The sequence below is a fragment of the Beta vulgaris genome, chromosome 5 (assembly GCF_026745355.1).
Source record: "Beta vulgaris subsp. vulgaris cultivar EL10 chromosome 5, EL10.2, whole genome shotgun sequence".
NCBI lineage: Eukaryota > Viridiplantae > Streptophyta > Magnoliopsida > Caryophyllales > Amaranthaceae > Beta > Beta vulgaris.
Genome location: NC_079206.1, coordinates 57,484,694 through 57,500,702, shown reverse-complemented (window position 1 = coordinate 57,500,702; position 16,009 = coordinate 57,484,694). Strand labels below are relative to the sequence as shown.

The 16,009-nt window shown below is 34.9% G+C and overlaps 1 long non-coding RNA gene across 1 annotated transcript; it reads right to left on the bottom strand.

The window, feature by feature from the left end:
* Nucleotides 1-882: 882 nt before the first annotated feature.
* Nucleotides 883-3,321, bottom strand: LOC130591544 (uncharacterized). The gene is made up of 3 exons (XR_008969302.1): nt 2,734-3,321; nt 1,791-1,854; nt 883-1,112 (listed from the first exon to the last, which is right to left on the bottom strand). It is a non-coding gene; the product is annotated as an uncharacterized LOC130591544 (long non-coding RNA).
* Between the last annotated feature and the right edge of the window lie 12,688 nt (nt 3,322-16,009).

The window sequence follows — 16,009 nt, the reverse complement described above, 5'->3', positions numbered from 1 at the left end:
GCATTGGGGACCGAGGTAGTTCCGATTCCTCAACTGTTGGATCACTGACCCGAATTGCACGAAGATTGTTAAAGATTCATGGAGCAGCAATGTAAATTAGCACATGACAGAAAAATTGAAACTGGTAAAGGGGAGTCTTAAAGAGTGGAACCACAAGGAGTTTGCTCACATAGATACGAATATCAAGAGGCTCAAAGAGTCAATTTAACATTTTGATGATTTATGCAATGAGAGAGACCTTGATGCACATGAATTGGAGCTTCAGAAAAAAGTACAAACTGACCTTTGGATGTGGGTCAAACGAAAAGAGTTATATTGAGCCCAAAACTTAAGAGTTTTATGGCTCAAAGAAGGGGACCGCAACACCAAGTTCTTCCACACTGTGGCCTTGAATAAAAAGAGGAAAAATACAATTTGCGACATTGAGATTGAAGGGGCATCAGTCAATGATCCTGCTCGCATAAAAACAGAAGCAGACAATTTCTTTAAAAAGATTTTTCAAGAGAAGTCCAAAACCGACCCACCTTTGACGATATGCAATTTGAACAGGCAACATCCATCATTCTTCCGTTTTCTAACGAAGAGATAGATGAAGCAGTTGCTTCTTGTGACTCGGACAACTCCATAGGGCCAAACAGATTTAATTTCAAATTTGTCAAAACGCATGGGAAATCATCAAGGAAGATATATATGAGATTATTCGAGAATTAAGGAATTCTACACGCCTCCCTCGAGGGTGTAACACGGCCTGCATTGCTCGAATTCTAAAAGCTGCAAACCTTACAAGCTTCAAATAGTATCGCCCAATTAGCATGCATGGTTGGGTGCGTTTACAAGATAATTGCAAAGTTAATGGCAAGAAGAATTCAAAAGGTGATGATGTAACGCCCCGACAAATTTACATAACCTTAATCGTCAGCGGAAGCATAACTTAATCCTGTGGATTATGGCCCACAAATAAAATAGTAGCCTAAAATTTAAAATTTACTATACAATTACTCATCGCAAGATAATACTTGTTTATCCATTATACAAAGTATCTTAAAAGCTCATGAATCATACATAATCTCCATAACGCAATATAATCGTGATCCACAACTGTTCTCCCATACCTAAAACATAAAACAAAACGTCGTGAGCCGAGGCTTAGTAACATACTACTCTAACATCGTAAATTCATTTCACATCATTTTATTTATAAACAGGGAGGAGAGAATAAGTAAAACATTTCACAAACATATCATAGTAGGTTACATTATCTTCTTTATCATGTTCATCATCATATATCTTTTACTTTGGTAACTTGGCAAATATCGCATATCACATATCGCATATAGGGACGTCTCCCTAAACAAATGGGTGACACTCTAGGTGTCCAAATATTGCCAGAAAGGCAGTCACAAATGGATGACACTCTCGGTGTCCAAATATTGCCAGAAAGGCCACAAATGGATGACACTCTCGGTGTCCAAATATTGCCATAAAGGCGGTCACATCATAGGTGACATTTTCTATGCCCACATACTTGCCAAGAACCATCTTTCACTTTACTTTATCATGTTTCAAATATCATATTTACATTACATCATTATAATCATAATCATGAAACATCATTAAAACCATAGCGTTATCATACTCATATTTTCATAAACATAGAGTCATTTCATTTCATCGAAAACATCATATTCGTAAAACCTTTCATATCCCACAATCCATAAATCAACAACATAGTGCGAAATACCATAAAACATCATTCGAAAGGGATTGTGGGTGTTAGCAGTAGACGTTACCTGAATTCCTGCTTACCAACATGATAGCCGGGGGAGGCTTGTAATATCCTTTATCTTCTTTAATCTATTCAAGAATAATTTTATTAATGAACGTTTCGTTATTTAGCTTTTAAGCCTAAATATTAGTTAGCGCTTATTGAGGTCATAACGGTCATTATAACGTCGTAAAGTCTCCTTAAAGGTCATTATTTCTTAATCGTTAATAACTTTGTTCAATTAAGGTGACTCTTTAACAACACTTAATGAAATAACTCATTTAGCTATATTTTTAGAATTATCGAAACATTAAAGTTATATTACTATATTATATAACCTTTCGAATACATAACATTATTCTAGTTCATAGTTAATAACTAATTAGTCGTCGCTAATAATTAAGTTTAAGGTTATAATAGATCCATTAACATTATTTTAATATTATTTAGTCATTTAAAACTAACAAGTCAAGTAACTAGTTTTTACAAGTGAACTTAAGAATTAGTGAAGTATTCATAACTTAAACTCAATTATAACAACAAGCTTAATGAATTATTTTTAATTAGTTTTAAACAACTCAACTAGTTTAGAAATCATGAATTATAACCCAATAATATATTTTAGTAAATAAGTTAGGTGGTTTAGTAAAACTAACTAAATCAGTCCACTAAAGCTCAATATATTAAAGCAACAAGATTAACTTAAGTGACTTAGCTAAATAAATCAGATTATAAGCCCAACATTATACTTAACTTAATAAATTAACCTAACATGACTTATTAAAGCACTAAATCAGCTTTAGTTTAACTCCTTTAGCCCAACAACAATATAATTCAGATTTAAAACTTAAGTTTATTCATGAGTCCAAGGTTCTAGGCCCAAATAAATTTAAAGGTTAAGGGTTATAAACTTGGGCTTGCATTAGAAAATAAGAAGTCAGTAAATTTTAAAAGAAGAGTATCATCACCTCTGCTACTAGGAGCAGGGAGGACAACAATTCCGGCAGAGGTGGGATGCCGGCTCCGGTGAACGGCGCGACCAGCAGCAGCGTCGATCTCCGGCGGTGGGCGCGCGGGTCATCGGCAGTGCTGCGCGTGCAGCAGCGTCGCGCGAAGAAAAAGAGGGGCGAGAGAGACAGCGCGAGGAAAGAGAGATAACTGCTGGCGCGGCGGTCTCCGGCGAGTGACGTGCGAGGCGGCCGGCGAGCGACGACGAGGTGAGGGCGGGACTGATCGCGGCACAGGTGGCGCGCCCGGTGGCCGCGGTGGTCGGTTGTGTGGGGTCCGAAACAGAGGAGAGAGATTATGAATTTGGGGTTTTCTCTTTTCTTTTCTTTTCTTTTAGTTACAATTTTCCGGTGATTATTGACTGAGTTTCTGATTTAGAGGGAGAAGAGAGGATGAAGGTTGTTGTTGGTGAGTTCTTAATGTTGAATTTCCATGGCTATTTATAGTGGAAATTTGGGAGTTAAAATCAGTGGTTGGGAGGAAGATGGTGAAGTAAATAATCTGAATTTGTCAACTTGAAGAAGCAATGGTGAGGATTGGTGATAGATTTGACTGAAGAATAAGAGAAAAGTGAAGGCATGTGTGCCATGTGTTTGCCATGAGAATGGAGGAATGAAGAAGGAGGAAGAAAGCAGTCAACTTTCTCAGTTTTATAATACTTTTATTTTTCTTTTAATTTATGAAATCTGAAAATAGTCATTGTTTCAACTTTCAACCACCTAATTTGTTGATAGTTAATCATAAGTCTAATATTTTCTTGTTAAACAAAAGAATAGAATTACCACTTTTATTTTCAAAGTCTCGTAATTTATGTTTACCATAATAAAAAGAAAATTTTAACTCTTACTCAAATTAGTGATTATTATAACTAATTAATTCATTAAACCTGGTTAAGTTTTTAGGATATTACAGATGAGCTCTCTCATAGGTCCCTTTCAATCATCATATGTAGAAGGGCGACAAATTCTCGATAGTGCTCTTGTTGCAAGTGAACTAATTGATTCCTATAAAAGAAGAGGAATAGAAGCCACTCTTCTCAAATTAGTCTTTCACAAGGCATATGATAGTGTGTCTTGCAACTTCCTTCAATGAATTCTTGAGAAAATGAATTTCCAATCTCAATGGTGTGAATGGGTCATGACGTGCGTTAGAACTACTTCGGCATCGATATTGATTAATAGCTCCCCAAGCAGTCCTTTCAAGCTCTAAAAAGGGCTAAGATGAAGTGATCCTTTATCATCCTTCTTATTTGTGTTAATTGTTGAAGCATTGAATCAATTGATAGAAAAAGGCCACTACTTTGAATTTGTGGGAGGGAATCGAAATTTGTAAGAATGGCTTAACAATCATGCATTTGTAATATGTGGATGACACTCTTATTTTTTGTGATGCAAATCTTGAATCTATTAAAAATATCAAACAAGCTCGTATACTCTTCCATCTTGCATCAGGCCTTCAAGTAAACTTTTACAAGAGCTCTCTAATGGGAATAAACACATCAAACGATTGGATTCATGAAGCGACAAAATCTCTCTTGTGCAAGAGTGGTACCATACCATTCACATATCTACGCTTGCCCATAGGAGGCAATCTCTCTCGAATCCAAACATGGGATCCTATCATTGAAACGTTGTTAAAAAAAGCTAGCAACATGGAAGGGAAAGATGTTGTCCATTGGAGGGGGGCAGAGGGGTAGATGAGGGTGTGCAAGGAGTCCAACAGCACAGAGCCCCCAAAATTATAAAGGCTCCAAAATATATTATTTTGAAAATTTTACTTCATATTTGAAGAAATCATCCTTGTTTTCCACCCTTAATAAATTTGTCAATGATTTATCTTCAGATTTTCAACTTTTCATCTTTAGAACTCTAACCTTCCATCTTTATTTTACAAATTTAGGGGTCCAATTTTCATGTTAGAACCAGGGCCCCAAAATTTTCAAGACGGCCCTGGAGGGGGGATTACTCTTATCAAATCCTCACTATCGAATCTACCTCTCTATTTTATGTCCCTATTTCCAATCCCAAAAGGAGAAGTGGAAAAGATAAACAAAATAACTCGGGATTTTTTGTGGAGTGGGAATTCGAAAAAGAGGAATCTTCCACTTATGGCTTGGAACATCATTCAATTGCCAAAACCTCTTTGAGGTTTCAACATTGGCATATATTCACAAGAGCCTAGCTTTGTTATTTAAGTGGAAATAGAGGTTCTTCCATAATCCATCCCCTCTTTGGTGCCAAGTTATTCGAGACAAATGCAAGTATCCATCATCTCTCTTAATTTCGAATCTCTCCACTCCTACTCCTATAGTTGATGGATCGTAGCATCATTTATGTGTTGATATATTCAGCAGCTCAAAGGCAAAAATTTTGATGATTACAACATCCGAAAAAGCATCGGAAATGGTGCGAATTCTCTACGTTGGCATGATCCACGGATCAACACAATATCTTTGAACGCATATGTGGAGTCCCAAGGCTTTTGGGAAAGGATACAACTGAGTTTGGAGTTTCGAATGGCTAAGAGTCATGCGCCCTCAAGATCTGATTGAAAAATCAAATTTGGATTCTATACTGCTTCAAGTTTGCCCAGCTTATGCATCCAATGATAAACTCATATGGGCTTACAATAAACCGGGCTACTTCTCCACAAAATCTACCACAACATAATGCCATCAAGGTTTGTGGAAGAGTCTTGTTCCGCATCATATCGAATTATTTGTATGGACTGCATTATTAGGTAAAATTAATACCAGAAGCAAGCTTGCCTCCATAGTTATTATTCCTCCTGACAAAGACATATGGCCTCTATGTCTCTCAATTCATGAAACTTGCAAACACCTTAGTTTCCATTGCACTGCTCTTTGTCACAACAACTATGGGCGTGGTGGCTGGACATTTGGCACGTAAAGTGGGTCTTTCCACGAATCCCTGAGATGTTTTCGATCAGTGGCAAGTCCAAAGAAATCTCCCTTTTCAAAAAGGTATGGGTTGCAGGTTTTTTTCATCATAGTATGGACGGTGTGGAAAGAAAGAAATCTCCGTATCTTTGGAGAATCATCTACCTCAATTGCAAATCTTCAAGATTACCTACTCATATTAGGTTGGTGGATCACAGGTTGGTGTGAAGATTTTCCTTATTTACCAACGGACATGGTCGGATCCATGATTTTGATAATGGTGGGGCCCAAATTAATCAATCTAATATTATGCAAACAATCAAAAAGATCCAAAAACTAGTAATATTTCTTTGATTGTTTCTTTTCATTCTGAATTTTTTTTTAACTTTATTCAGTTTATAGTTTATCAACCATTTCTAATAACAACAAGATAATAATATAAAAGCAAAATCATAAAATTAAATCAATATAATTCATATGTATTTAAAGATGATTCTAAATTATAATTCTTATATATTATATTATTTAGTTTTACAACATTGAATATTGATTCATATTTTACAAATCAAATGTACAACCTAATATTCAACTAAGAAAATAAACAATCTTTTTTATTGAAGTTTAATTAAGAAAGCAAATAATGAATTGAAACAAAGACAAAGTTAATTGGTACTTGAAAAAAAAATAAACGGAAATTGTGGAATTGTCAATTACTCCAATCAGTGGGCCAACAACTCTTTGTCTCTCACTCTCCTTTCTTTTTTAAATTATTTAGGTTTGATACATTATTTTTACTGATGTTTTTTGGGAAATGGAATTTGGGTCTTGGGATTTTGGAAATTCGAGTAGTTTTAGACTTTTAGTGCTGGTCTACATCTCACGCATCTGTATACTTAACGTGCGATAGTTTTTTTGTTTTTACTTTTTTTTTAACTAATTTTTTTAGATAATGGTTGGGCACGTGCTACCCAGGACCCCATGTGGGTCCGCCCTTGCCAACAGACATTCAAAGGAACCCAACATGTCTTGTGTGGAACGGCAAGGCTACTTCCACGAGTGTTATATCCATCTCCACTTCTCATATGCTATGGAAACCCCCTGACATCAATTGCATTAAGTGGAATGTTGATGCATCTGTAAGCATATCGGGTTCGTGTTCAACTATAGGCGGAGTATTGCGAAATCATAAAGGTAATAATGTTATATGTTTATTCTCCTCCCCCATACCATTTATGGAAATCAATTGCGCAGAAGATTTAACCATCCACATGGCAATTGTGATTTCCTTGGCAAATGAAGCATTGAAAGAGCGCAAATCTCCTTGAATCGAATTCATCAAATGTTGTATTGTGATGCTATTGTGAAAGTGGTGGCCCTTGGAACATGAACTTTCATCTCAACTTTATAAGAAATGCCTGTAATCAAAGCTTGAACATTGATATCATTCACACGAGTAGAAACTCGAACTTTGTGGCAGACACATTAGCAAAACAAGGGCTTCATCGTTAATCAGAGTTCATAGCTTGGCTCTAATTCATGAATTTTTGGGCGCTTCTAGATGGTGTTGTAGATTTTATCAATCTCATTTCATAGGCTTGCTGTTGTTTTGCAAGGGGAAAATTGAAAATGTAAGATTGCTAATGAGCGCTTTGCTCTTAGCAGGTAGATGGAGTCCATTGTTATTCCACCCCATAGTTTTTTCTCTTCTTGCTTAGACTTGAAATATGGTTAACGTAGGCCAAGTCACTGATGTAATTTGGATGGAGTTTGATTACCTCACTACCTCAAGCTAGGGCGGATCCAAGATTTACGCTAAGGGGTAGCATAATTTTACAGAGCTATCGAATATTAAGAATATTTTGGAACAATTTAAAATTAGATCAACTTTTACATCCGGAAAAAAATCTTTCTCATGATAAGTCACTAATAAATTGCACAAACTATAGTTCATCACTAACAAGTAATAAACGATAACTCACACAAACTATGGCTCACTAATAAGTAACAGATGACAATTTCCATAAATTATAGCTCACTAACAATTCATTCAATTAACAATTCACACAATTACAATGCACTAAAAATCATTTATTAACAATTCACATAATTATACTCTATCTCCTAATAGATTTGAAATTTTTCCAATACACATTTGCTAATGATTGCTACCAATTAAAATTCACTAAAAATTTAAACAACTAACAATTTAATAACGATGATTCATTAACTATTAATTCATAAATCCATAAATGAACTTCACCAATTTACCAATGACCAAGTAAATCCAAGTTTGCATTAATGAACTATATATTATTTTGGGAGAAGAACAAATAGAAAGAAATCACAACATAGCATCAACCATTAGGCATCTGCCATCAGGCCACATTATAACTTTACAACTTCCACTAGCACAAATAAAATCAATCAAATATGTCATCCATGAAGATGCAACATATTTTAATTTTTTTGAGTTGTCAAATATCTAAAGTTCTCTATTCTCCCTTACTCTGTTTTTATATTATTGAAATTTTAAGCCAAGCATATCATTCTCATCTCAATGAGCTACCATTGTTTCCCTCATCATTAGTGAAGCTTCATCAATGGTAAGCTTGAAATAAAAACTTTTACGGCCCGTTTGGTAGTCCTTAATAAATTGCGGTAATTGGAATGAATTTTAAGTGTAATTTTATTAGGGAAGCACCCTTAAAATCTCCATGGGGAGGTATTTTTTTCTCCATGGGCAAGCAATCTCACCCATAAACTTGTGTTTTTGTATCCAAGGGGAAGCAATTTTCATTACCACTCATTACCACCTACAAGGTGGTATTGGATGGGAATGAAAATTCAAGAAGAAAAGTGGACACTTTAGGATAAATTAGCATTACCATGGGAATGGACAATGATATATTTCACAAATTTACACACAAATTCATTCCCATTACCACCATTTATGACCAACTATCAAACGGGCCGGTAATGCCTTCTTAATTCAGAAGCCAATTTTGTGAAGATCGATAATCCCCAAATCCTAAATCCTCCAACTAGAGAGAGAGAGAGAGAGAGGAGGAAAAGAGGATAGAGAAGCATAAAGGATTAGAGATTGGCTTAGTCACTCATTACACTATTTCTCTCTTACTGGTCTTCTCTCTTTTCTAATTATTTTTTTAAAAAAAAAACAGGGCTAACAAGTGCTACCCCTTGTTACACTGTGGTTCCGCCATTGACCTCAAGGTGTGTTTATCACTATGAAAGTTTCATTTTTTATTGAAGGAATACCTTGTTTTGAATAGAAATTTCTTACTCTTGAGTTATATTATTAATGAAATGAGATGACAAATTATCAAAAAAAAAAGTAAAATCGGGATAGAGAGATCGAGAGAGAGAAGTGATGAATGATGAAGTTAAAGCAGGGAGTATCCATGAACTCAGGGTGATAGAAACGTATGAGAAAAACTTTTCGATATGTGATTTTTTAAAGGAAAAGTTTCATCGAGTAATATTGTTCACATAAGTCGTCTTTTAATATGAGGTTTTTCGCAAATTTTTCTAATTTTTATTAATTATGACATCTAATGGTCACGCTTACTAATTCATAATTTTAGTAATTAAAACTTTTAGACGTTCACTAGTGAAAATTATTTGAAAAGAAATGATGTTTTTGATATATAGCATTAGATTTCATCAGTCAAAAGTTTTAGGTAAAAGTTAGAATATAAAGGGTGTAAAAGTCAAAGCATCACAGTTAATAAAAATTTGAGATAATTAGGCTAGATTGTGGTACTTCCATTGCAATTATATAAACTAGTAACTAGTATTTGGACTCGGGCATTGCTTCGGGTTGGTACTGTTTTACAAATTTGATATACATTTTTGTCAATCTCCATTAAAAAATATTAAGGAAAGCACAACATTTAAAAGGTACATATATAATAATGTGGACACTTAAAACATGATTAAAAGTTGGTTGAGATGGTAATTGTGTCATATATAATTGCAAGAGGTCATGGGCTCACATCTTGTTGCAAGCTAATTTTACTCTTGTTACTTGGGCATTTCTAATGGAGTAATAGAGGTGTCACGTGACGTGTATACATTGTCACGCACGCCTTTAAATATATTTGTATAGATAGTAGGAAATATCAAACATTATTGATGTCAAATTAAAGATGATGGTACGATTGAGATGCATTTCAAATTTAGGAGTACTAAAAACTTTTTAAAAGATGAAGTATAACGTTGAATTTGAAAAAAAAAATTGATTTTTTGGTTAAAACACCCTCATGTTTGGTGATTTTAAAAACAATCCCCCTTTTGTTTTTTTTTTAAATGAACCCCCAAACGTTTTATAAATTTTTTGGTTGCACCCCCAAAACTTAACTTCCGTTAAATCCAGACGTTTGTGGGGACCACCTATGTTATATAACAACCACTTCATCCCCAAATCAGGATATTTCCTCTCTCACAACGGTCATTTTCCGACACCCCAAAATTGAAGCTGCTAATCCAAAATTTCGAACAGAAAATTGCAATTCGACTCTCAATTGACAATTCCTAACATCTTTCAAATCAAGTAAGTGTTACATTCATTTCTAGGCATTAAATTTTGGGTAATTTTGCGATTCTAGGGTTTATTTGCTTATTTTAATTTGGGTTAGTTATTCAATTAGGGTTATGGCAACCAAATGCAATTGTCGAATTCCTGTTAAGATTTTGAGGTCATGGATGCATGACAATCCTAGGAGGAGTTTCTATTCCTGCAAATTCTCAGATGTTCATACTGGAAGAGAAGGGTGTGGATTCTTTCGATGGGTTGACAAGAATTAGGAGGAGTGGCAGAAGGTGGTCATTAATGAACTGGTGCTGGAGAAGAGGTTGTTGACACATGAAGTAACGTTTTTAGAGTGAAATCGCAAGGATTCAAGACACTAAGCCAAAGGTGGAAAATTTGGTGGTATTGAACAAAAAATAAGGAGCATCAAAAAGGCAAAATGCACCAGTCTCCATGATGACGAGAGAGAGTGTTGGATGAGAGACTGAAAGAGAAGATGAAAAGGTGTAAGATGACAAAGAGAGAGATGCTGAATTTCTGACTGAAGCAAGTGAGAGAGATGAAATCAGAAACGAAGGAATTGAATGAGAGAGAGAAGAGATTAGTTGAAGGGTTTTATTACCCAAGGATACAAATGTCATTTCACGCAACATTTAGGAAGGAAAATGGAAAAAAGGGCCCCACAAACGTCTGGATTTGACGGAAGTTAGGTTTTGGGGGTGCAACCAAAATTTTTATAAAACGTTTGGGGGTTCATTTCAAAAAAAAAAAACAAAAGGGGAATTGTTTTAAAAATCACCAAACGTAAGGATATTTTAAACAAAAAAAACATAGACGAGGTAAATCGTAGAAAAATCCAATGCATAAAATTATTTAAGTGTTTACCTTATCGATAGATTAGTCTTGTTAATGTTCTTGAGTCGAAAAAGCAAAGTTAGTCAATTATATGATAACAAATAACTAAAATATACCAAATTTGTTGGTTTTCTTTGTAGTTAATAAAGCTAGATGGATCCATATCCAGATATAGATGTGATTAATCTTTGACTTTTGTGAATTCATTGTATCTACATGGAATCCGAATCTAAATGTAGAACAATGTAATCCAACTTAATTCATTGTCATATGCACAGTGCACTTGCTCTTCAGTAGAGAGGCCAAAACACCAATGCCCCTACTTTCTCTTGTTGAAAATTTTGCCCATCATCCAATCGTTATGTAACTGATTGAATGCATATTTTCATGTTAAAATTTTTAGTTATTAATTTGTATTAATAATATGATACTATCTCTGTTATCTTTTCATGAGACAAGTTCTAACAATTTTGTGTTCTAATAGAAGTCCGATTAAAAGCATAAAAAAGGAAAGGTAATCTGAATTTACCCTTTCAGAAATAAAAAAAAAAAACTTGACACAAGTTTCATTAGGGGATTAAGTGGATTGAACTGGATTGGACTTTGTCAAATCCAAATCGAGTCCAAAGTTTTTTGGACTCGAGAAATTGAGTCCAAGTCCGATCCCAATATTTTTTGAGTCCAGTCCAATCCAGTTCAATAATTTTTTCTTGAGTCTGACAGTCCAGTCCGATTATTATATTTTTTTCCCGATTTAGATTTAATGATTCACAACGTTTTTTGAGATGCTTGAGCATTTGACATCTGATTCAATTGTCAATATCCAAAAATTAGATTGAAAGCTTAAATTAAAGTAAAATACTATGAATAAAAAGTTGAATTAGATGCTTACCTTGATCTAAGTTCAGAGGAAGAAGAGATACTGTGAATTAATCTGAGGGAGAAATAAAGAATGCGAGAGTCGAGACAGCAAGGTAGAAAGAAAATGAAGAGTAAGAGGAAGTGAGTAGTAAGGATTGAGGAGTGAAGTGAGATAGAATTAGTCGACTATTAGCCTACTATTGAAGTACTGCTAGTATAATTTACTTATTTAACAAATGGAGCAATGTGCAATAGTCTGGCGCCAAGTAAAATTGTCTGGCGCCAGTTGAAATATTTAGAGAGGGAAGATTGAAAACTCCAAATTTTTAAAAATTTATCAATTTTTTTTAATATATACATTATATATGTATTAAATATATATTATATATAAAAATATTTTTGGACTGGACTGGATTTATTGGACTCCAAAAGAATGAGTCCAAATCCAGTTCAAAAATATTTGGACTCTAAAATTTGAATCCGAGTCCAGTCCGAAAAAATTTCAGTCCAGTCCAATTCGACAAATTTGGACTGGATAGATTGGATTTTGGACTTTTCGTAGTCCGCTTACACCCCTAAGTTTCATATAGGGCCCACGCAGCGTTTTGAACAACCCTGTTTAAAGATGTAGCTAGGGTACTAATTTTTCCAAAAAAAATTTGTCAAAGTTGCTGATGTGCTTAGAATAGTGCCATAGTGTACCAATATGGAAAAGTATGATTGCAGCTTATAGGAAACAAAATGGAACTGTTGGAGTTTATAAGAGGTTTTATAAACTCAAAGTTTGCCTCAAAAGAATGTGAAGAGTCTCTTGTCCCCCATTGAAAGAATATAAGGGAACTGTAAAGGTTTATAACCATTACACTTTCTATACCCATTGAGTTGTGTGACAAAAGGACTTTTAGTGGGCATGTGGTGAGTGGAGTCACCACACGCGCGCCCGCCCGGTCCGGTCCAGGGCCATGAGCCTTGTGCCTTGTGCCTTGGGCCTTGGGCCTTGGGCTTTGGGGAATAAACTTAATTTAACTAAAGTTTTGGGTTAAAAATCTGTTGTTTTTAGCCAGTAATTAGGTTACCGTTTTTTCCCGGATTTCCTCTCTTAATGAGCCGTTATTTCCTAATTACGGGCCATTACTCCTCCCACTAAGTCGGCTGGTAACCACTTTTTAACCCTATTATTCTTTTATAAATACAGAGGTTACTGTTCTCATTAACACACAGAAAATTATAAACACCTTCTTCTTCCTCTCTCAAAAATATCTTTCTGGGCAATATTCAAGATCGTTCTCAATCTGTTTTTCCATCTACACTGGAAACTCAGAGACCTTGTACCCCTGGAGGTTGATTGCTAAGAGGCCGTGTGTTGTAGCGGGGCAAATTCAACTTTAGGGCACTGAATTCTTCACGCCACGGTTTTCCAGATAAGTTAAATTTATATTGTTAGCGGTTTTAGTTCCTACATTCTAAAGTTGAATTTTTTTTTTCTTGGTAAATCAGTATTGTTTTTGTTTGTTGATCTTTCCTTAGATCTATAAGCGTCTTTAAATTATTGATTATATGAGTATTCGGATGTCTTCTGTGATTTATTCGGTATTGTAATTTTAGTGTTGATTATATGTGTTTGTGAATATGCTGTTGATTTGGGTGGATGAGAAATTATTTATTGGTTGCTCAGATCTTGTGCCGATTAATTTTCTGAATTGTGTTATAATCGGAAATTAATTTGTTGTTGTGCTGTGAATTTGAAGCGAACATAGTCAACTTCTTGGTGTAAAAAGGTTGCTTGTGAATACAAGCTCTGGCTGTTGTGTATTAGATCTGTTTGTTCCTCAATTTTATCGCTGAATCTTGTAAAAGGAAAGGATTCAAATTTCCTGGGTTGAAGGAAATAATGGGTCGCAATGGACCAATGAACAATCTTGTTCAATTCAGATATGTCAACTCATAGAGGTATTACCACATGATTTCTCTAAATCATGCAGTGAATTAATACTTTTTGTTTCATGGTTTTTTATAAGTATAATCATCTCCTCTGATGGGTTGTCACTCGGCATATTCATATATGATGGACTCTAACCATGTGAATTGTGAAGTGTTTAATTTAAATGTTGATTAATTCTTTAAATTAAGTAAAGCAATGGCTTTTGAAGCAAAGTCCACTCGCACTTCTAATAACGTGGAGTTGTCATGTATTAGTTTTGGTCCTACAGGAAGAAGTTCATGGAACTTGATATTCTAATATTTGTTTCTTTGTTCTTTTCTACAAATTATGGAGGCTACCACATTTATTAAAGTGGTTTTTTTTTTCCGGATTATCATGTACTAACCCAAATTTAACAATATGTCGTAAAATGAGTTCATGAATATTATATTGTTTTGTTTGTTTGATAAGGGTCCCATTTATATGACGGTATAAATATCATATGTGGTGACTCAAGAGGATAAATAGCATCAATGTAGTTATTGCTGCGGAGCTATTGTAATCTCAAGAAAAGTGAACAGAAAGGTAAAGATTAAGAGGGAAGTGATTAAGCACATTTAAATTACCAAAGTGATTCCGACAACTTTAGGGAAGTTTCTTATCTACTTTCTATACTGTCAAACTCTAACTTTGCATAATATGTTATTATGTGCCCCACTATTTGTTCTTTTTTGAATAATTCATGTTATTGCTGAATTTGTGGTGCAATGTGGGGGTAAGTTACTGTTTGAGACTATCACGTAGTTAATTAGACTCACTTAGGTGAGCATAAGGAAGGAAACTTCTATGGGACTTTAATCAATTGAGAACATTCATTTGACTCTTGGGTTGAGAGTTGGTTTACACTGCTTATTATGTATATGTTGAATACTTTTGATTATAGAGTTGCTTTGTAAAACTTTTGAGGAGTTTAAATTAGTCATATAGACTTTTGTATTGGTTGAGAGACCCTCCGGGTTTATTGGCTGCAACTCAAGTGTTAAGTCGTGTCTCAGAGTAACCCCATTGTTATATCTATTAGAGTTATTGAATTATTTGAATTAATTCTTGAGGACTTAGCTTCTTTGGCAAACTTCGAGTAATAATTGGTGAATGCTTTCATGTTTCATGTGTTGATTGATTAGAAACTAGCATTCCTTGTGTCAAGGGTCTAGGTGAGACCATTTGCGGCTTCATATTTGAAAGCAGAAGTTTACTGTGTATGTGGTTTTGTGCCAAGAGAGTAAGATCATTCAAGGTTAAATTAACATGAGTGTTCCTTAAGATTCTTACTGATCATCTTTGGGTATCATCTCCTATGTGGGGGCTTGGGGGTGACTGTCATTTTCAGTAGTTAGAGTTTTGCGTTAGATAAGCTCGTGAGTAATTAGCTATGCTCCCGTGTTTGTCTAAGGAAGTTGTGATAGTAACTTGGATTGTTCGTTTAGGGGTTTTCTAACTATGGTTGTTGGATTCTTCCCTTCATGTGCACCATAGTTGGTGAGTAGATCAGCTAAGGAGTAACATAGATGGAGTCCTTAAACTAGATTTGTCCTAGTGTTTCAGTGCAATCTTGGTTAGAAATATACTAGTGTCTTGGTGAAATCATGGACATTATTAAGAAGTGATGGATTAGTTTTCCAATTTGGTTAAGAGGTCATGAGTCTCTTTTGGTGCTAGTTAATGAAAAAAGCCATATTAGTGCTCGATGAGTACTTTATAATTTATTATACTTAGGGATGTGTCATCCCTGCCTAATCTTAGTAGGGTCATAGGCAGTAAGGTTCACTTTTATAAGTGTGTTGAAAGGTGAAAGCCAAGTAGAGTGGCTAAGGGCAAGAGGGTTCACTATCATGTTGGTGTTGACCATTTGTTTTGTCTCTCTAGTAATTTGTATTATCTTCTAGTTGATTGCCTTTTATCCTTTGGTATTTGATAGTGGATTGGCATTCTGGTGTGGCAATTCAGATGTGAAAGTGAGAAGTAGATGAATTCTTTTGTGTGTGTCTCCTCATAAAGAACGCAAGATGAGTACATTTGAAAAGGTCTTATGGGTTCAGTTATAGAGACCTAAGTAATGGTTTGAGAAGTTTTATTGAACTATTCTTCTCT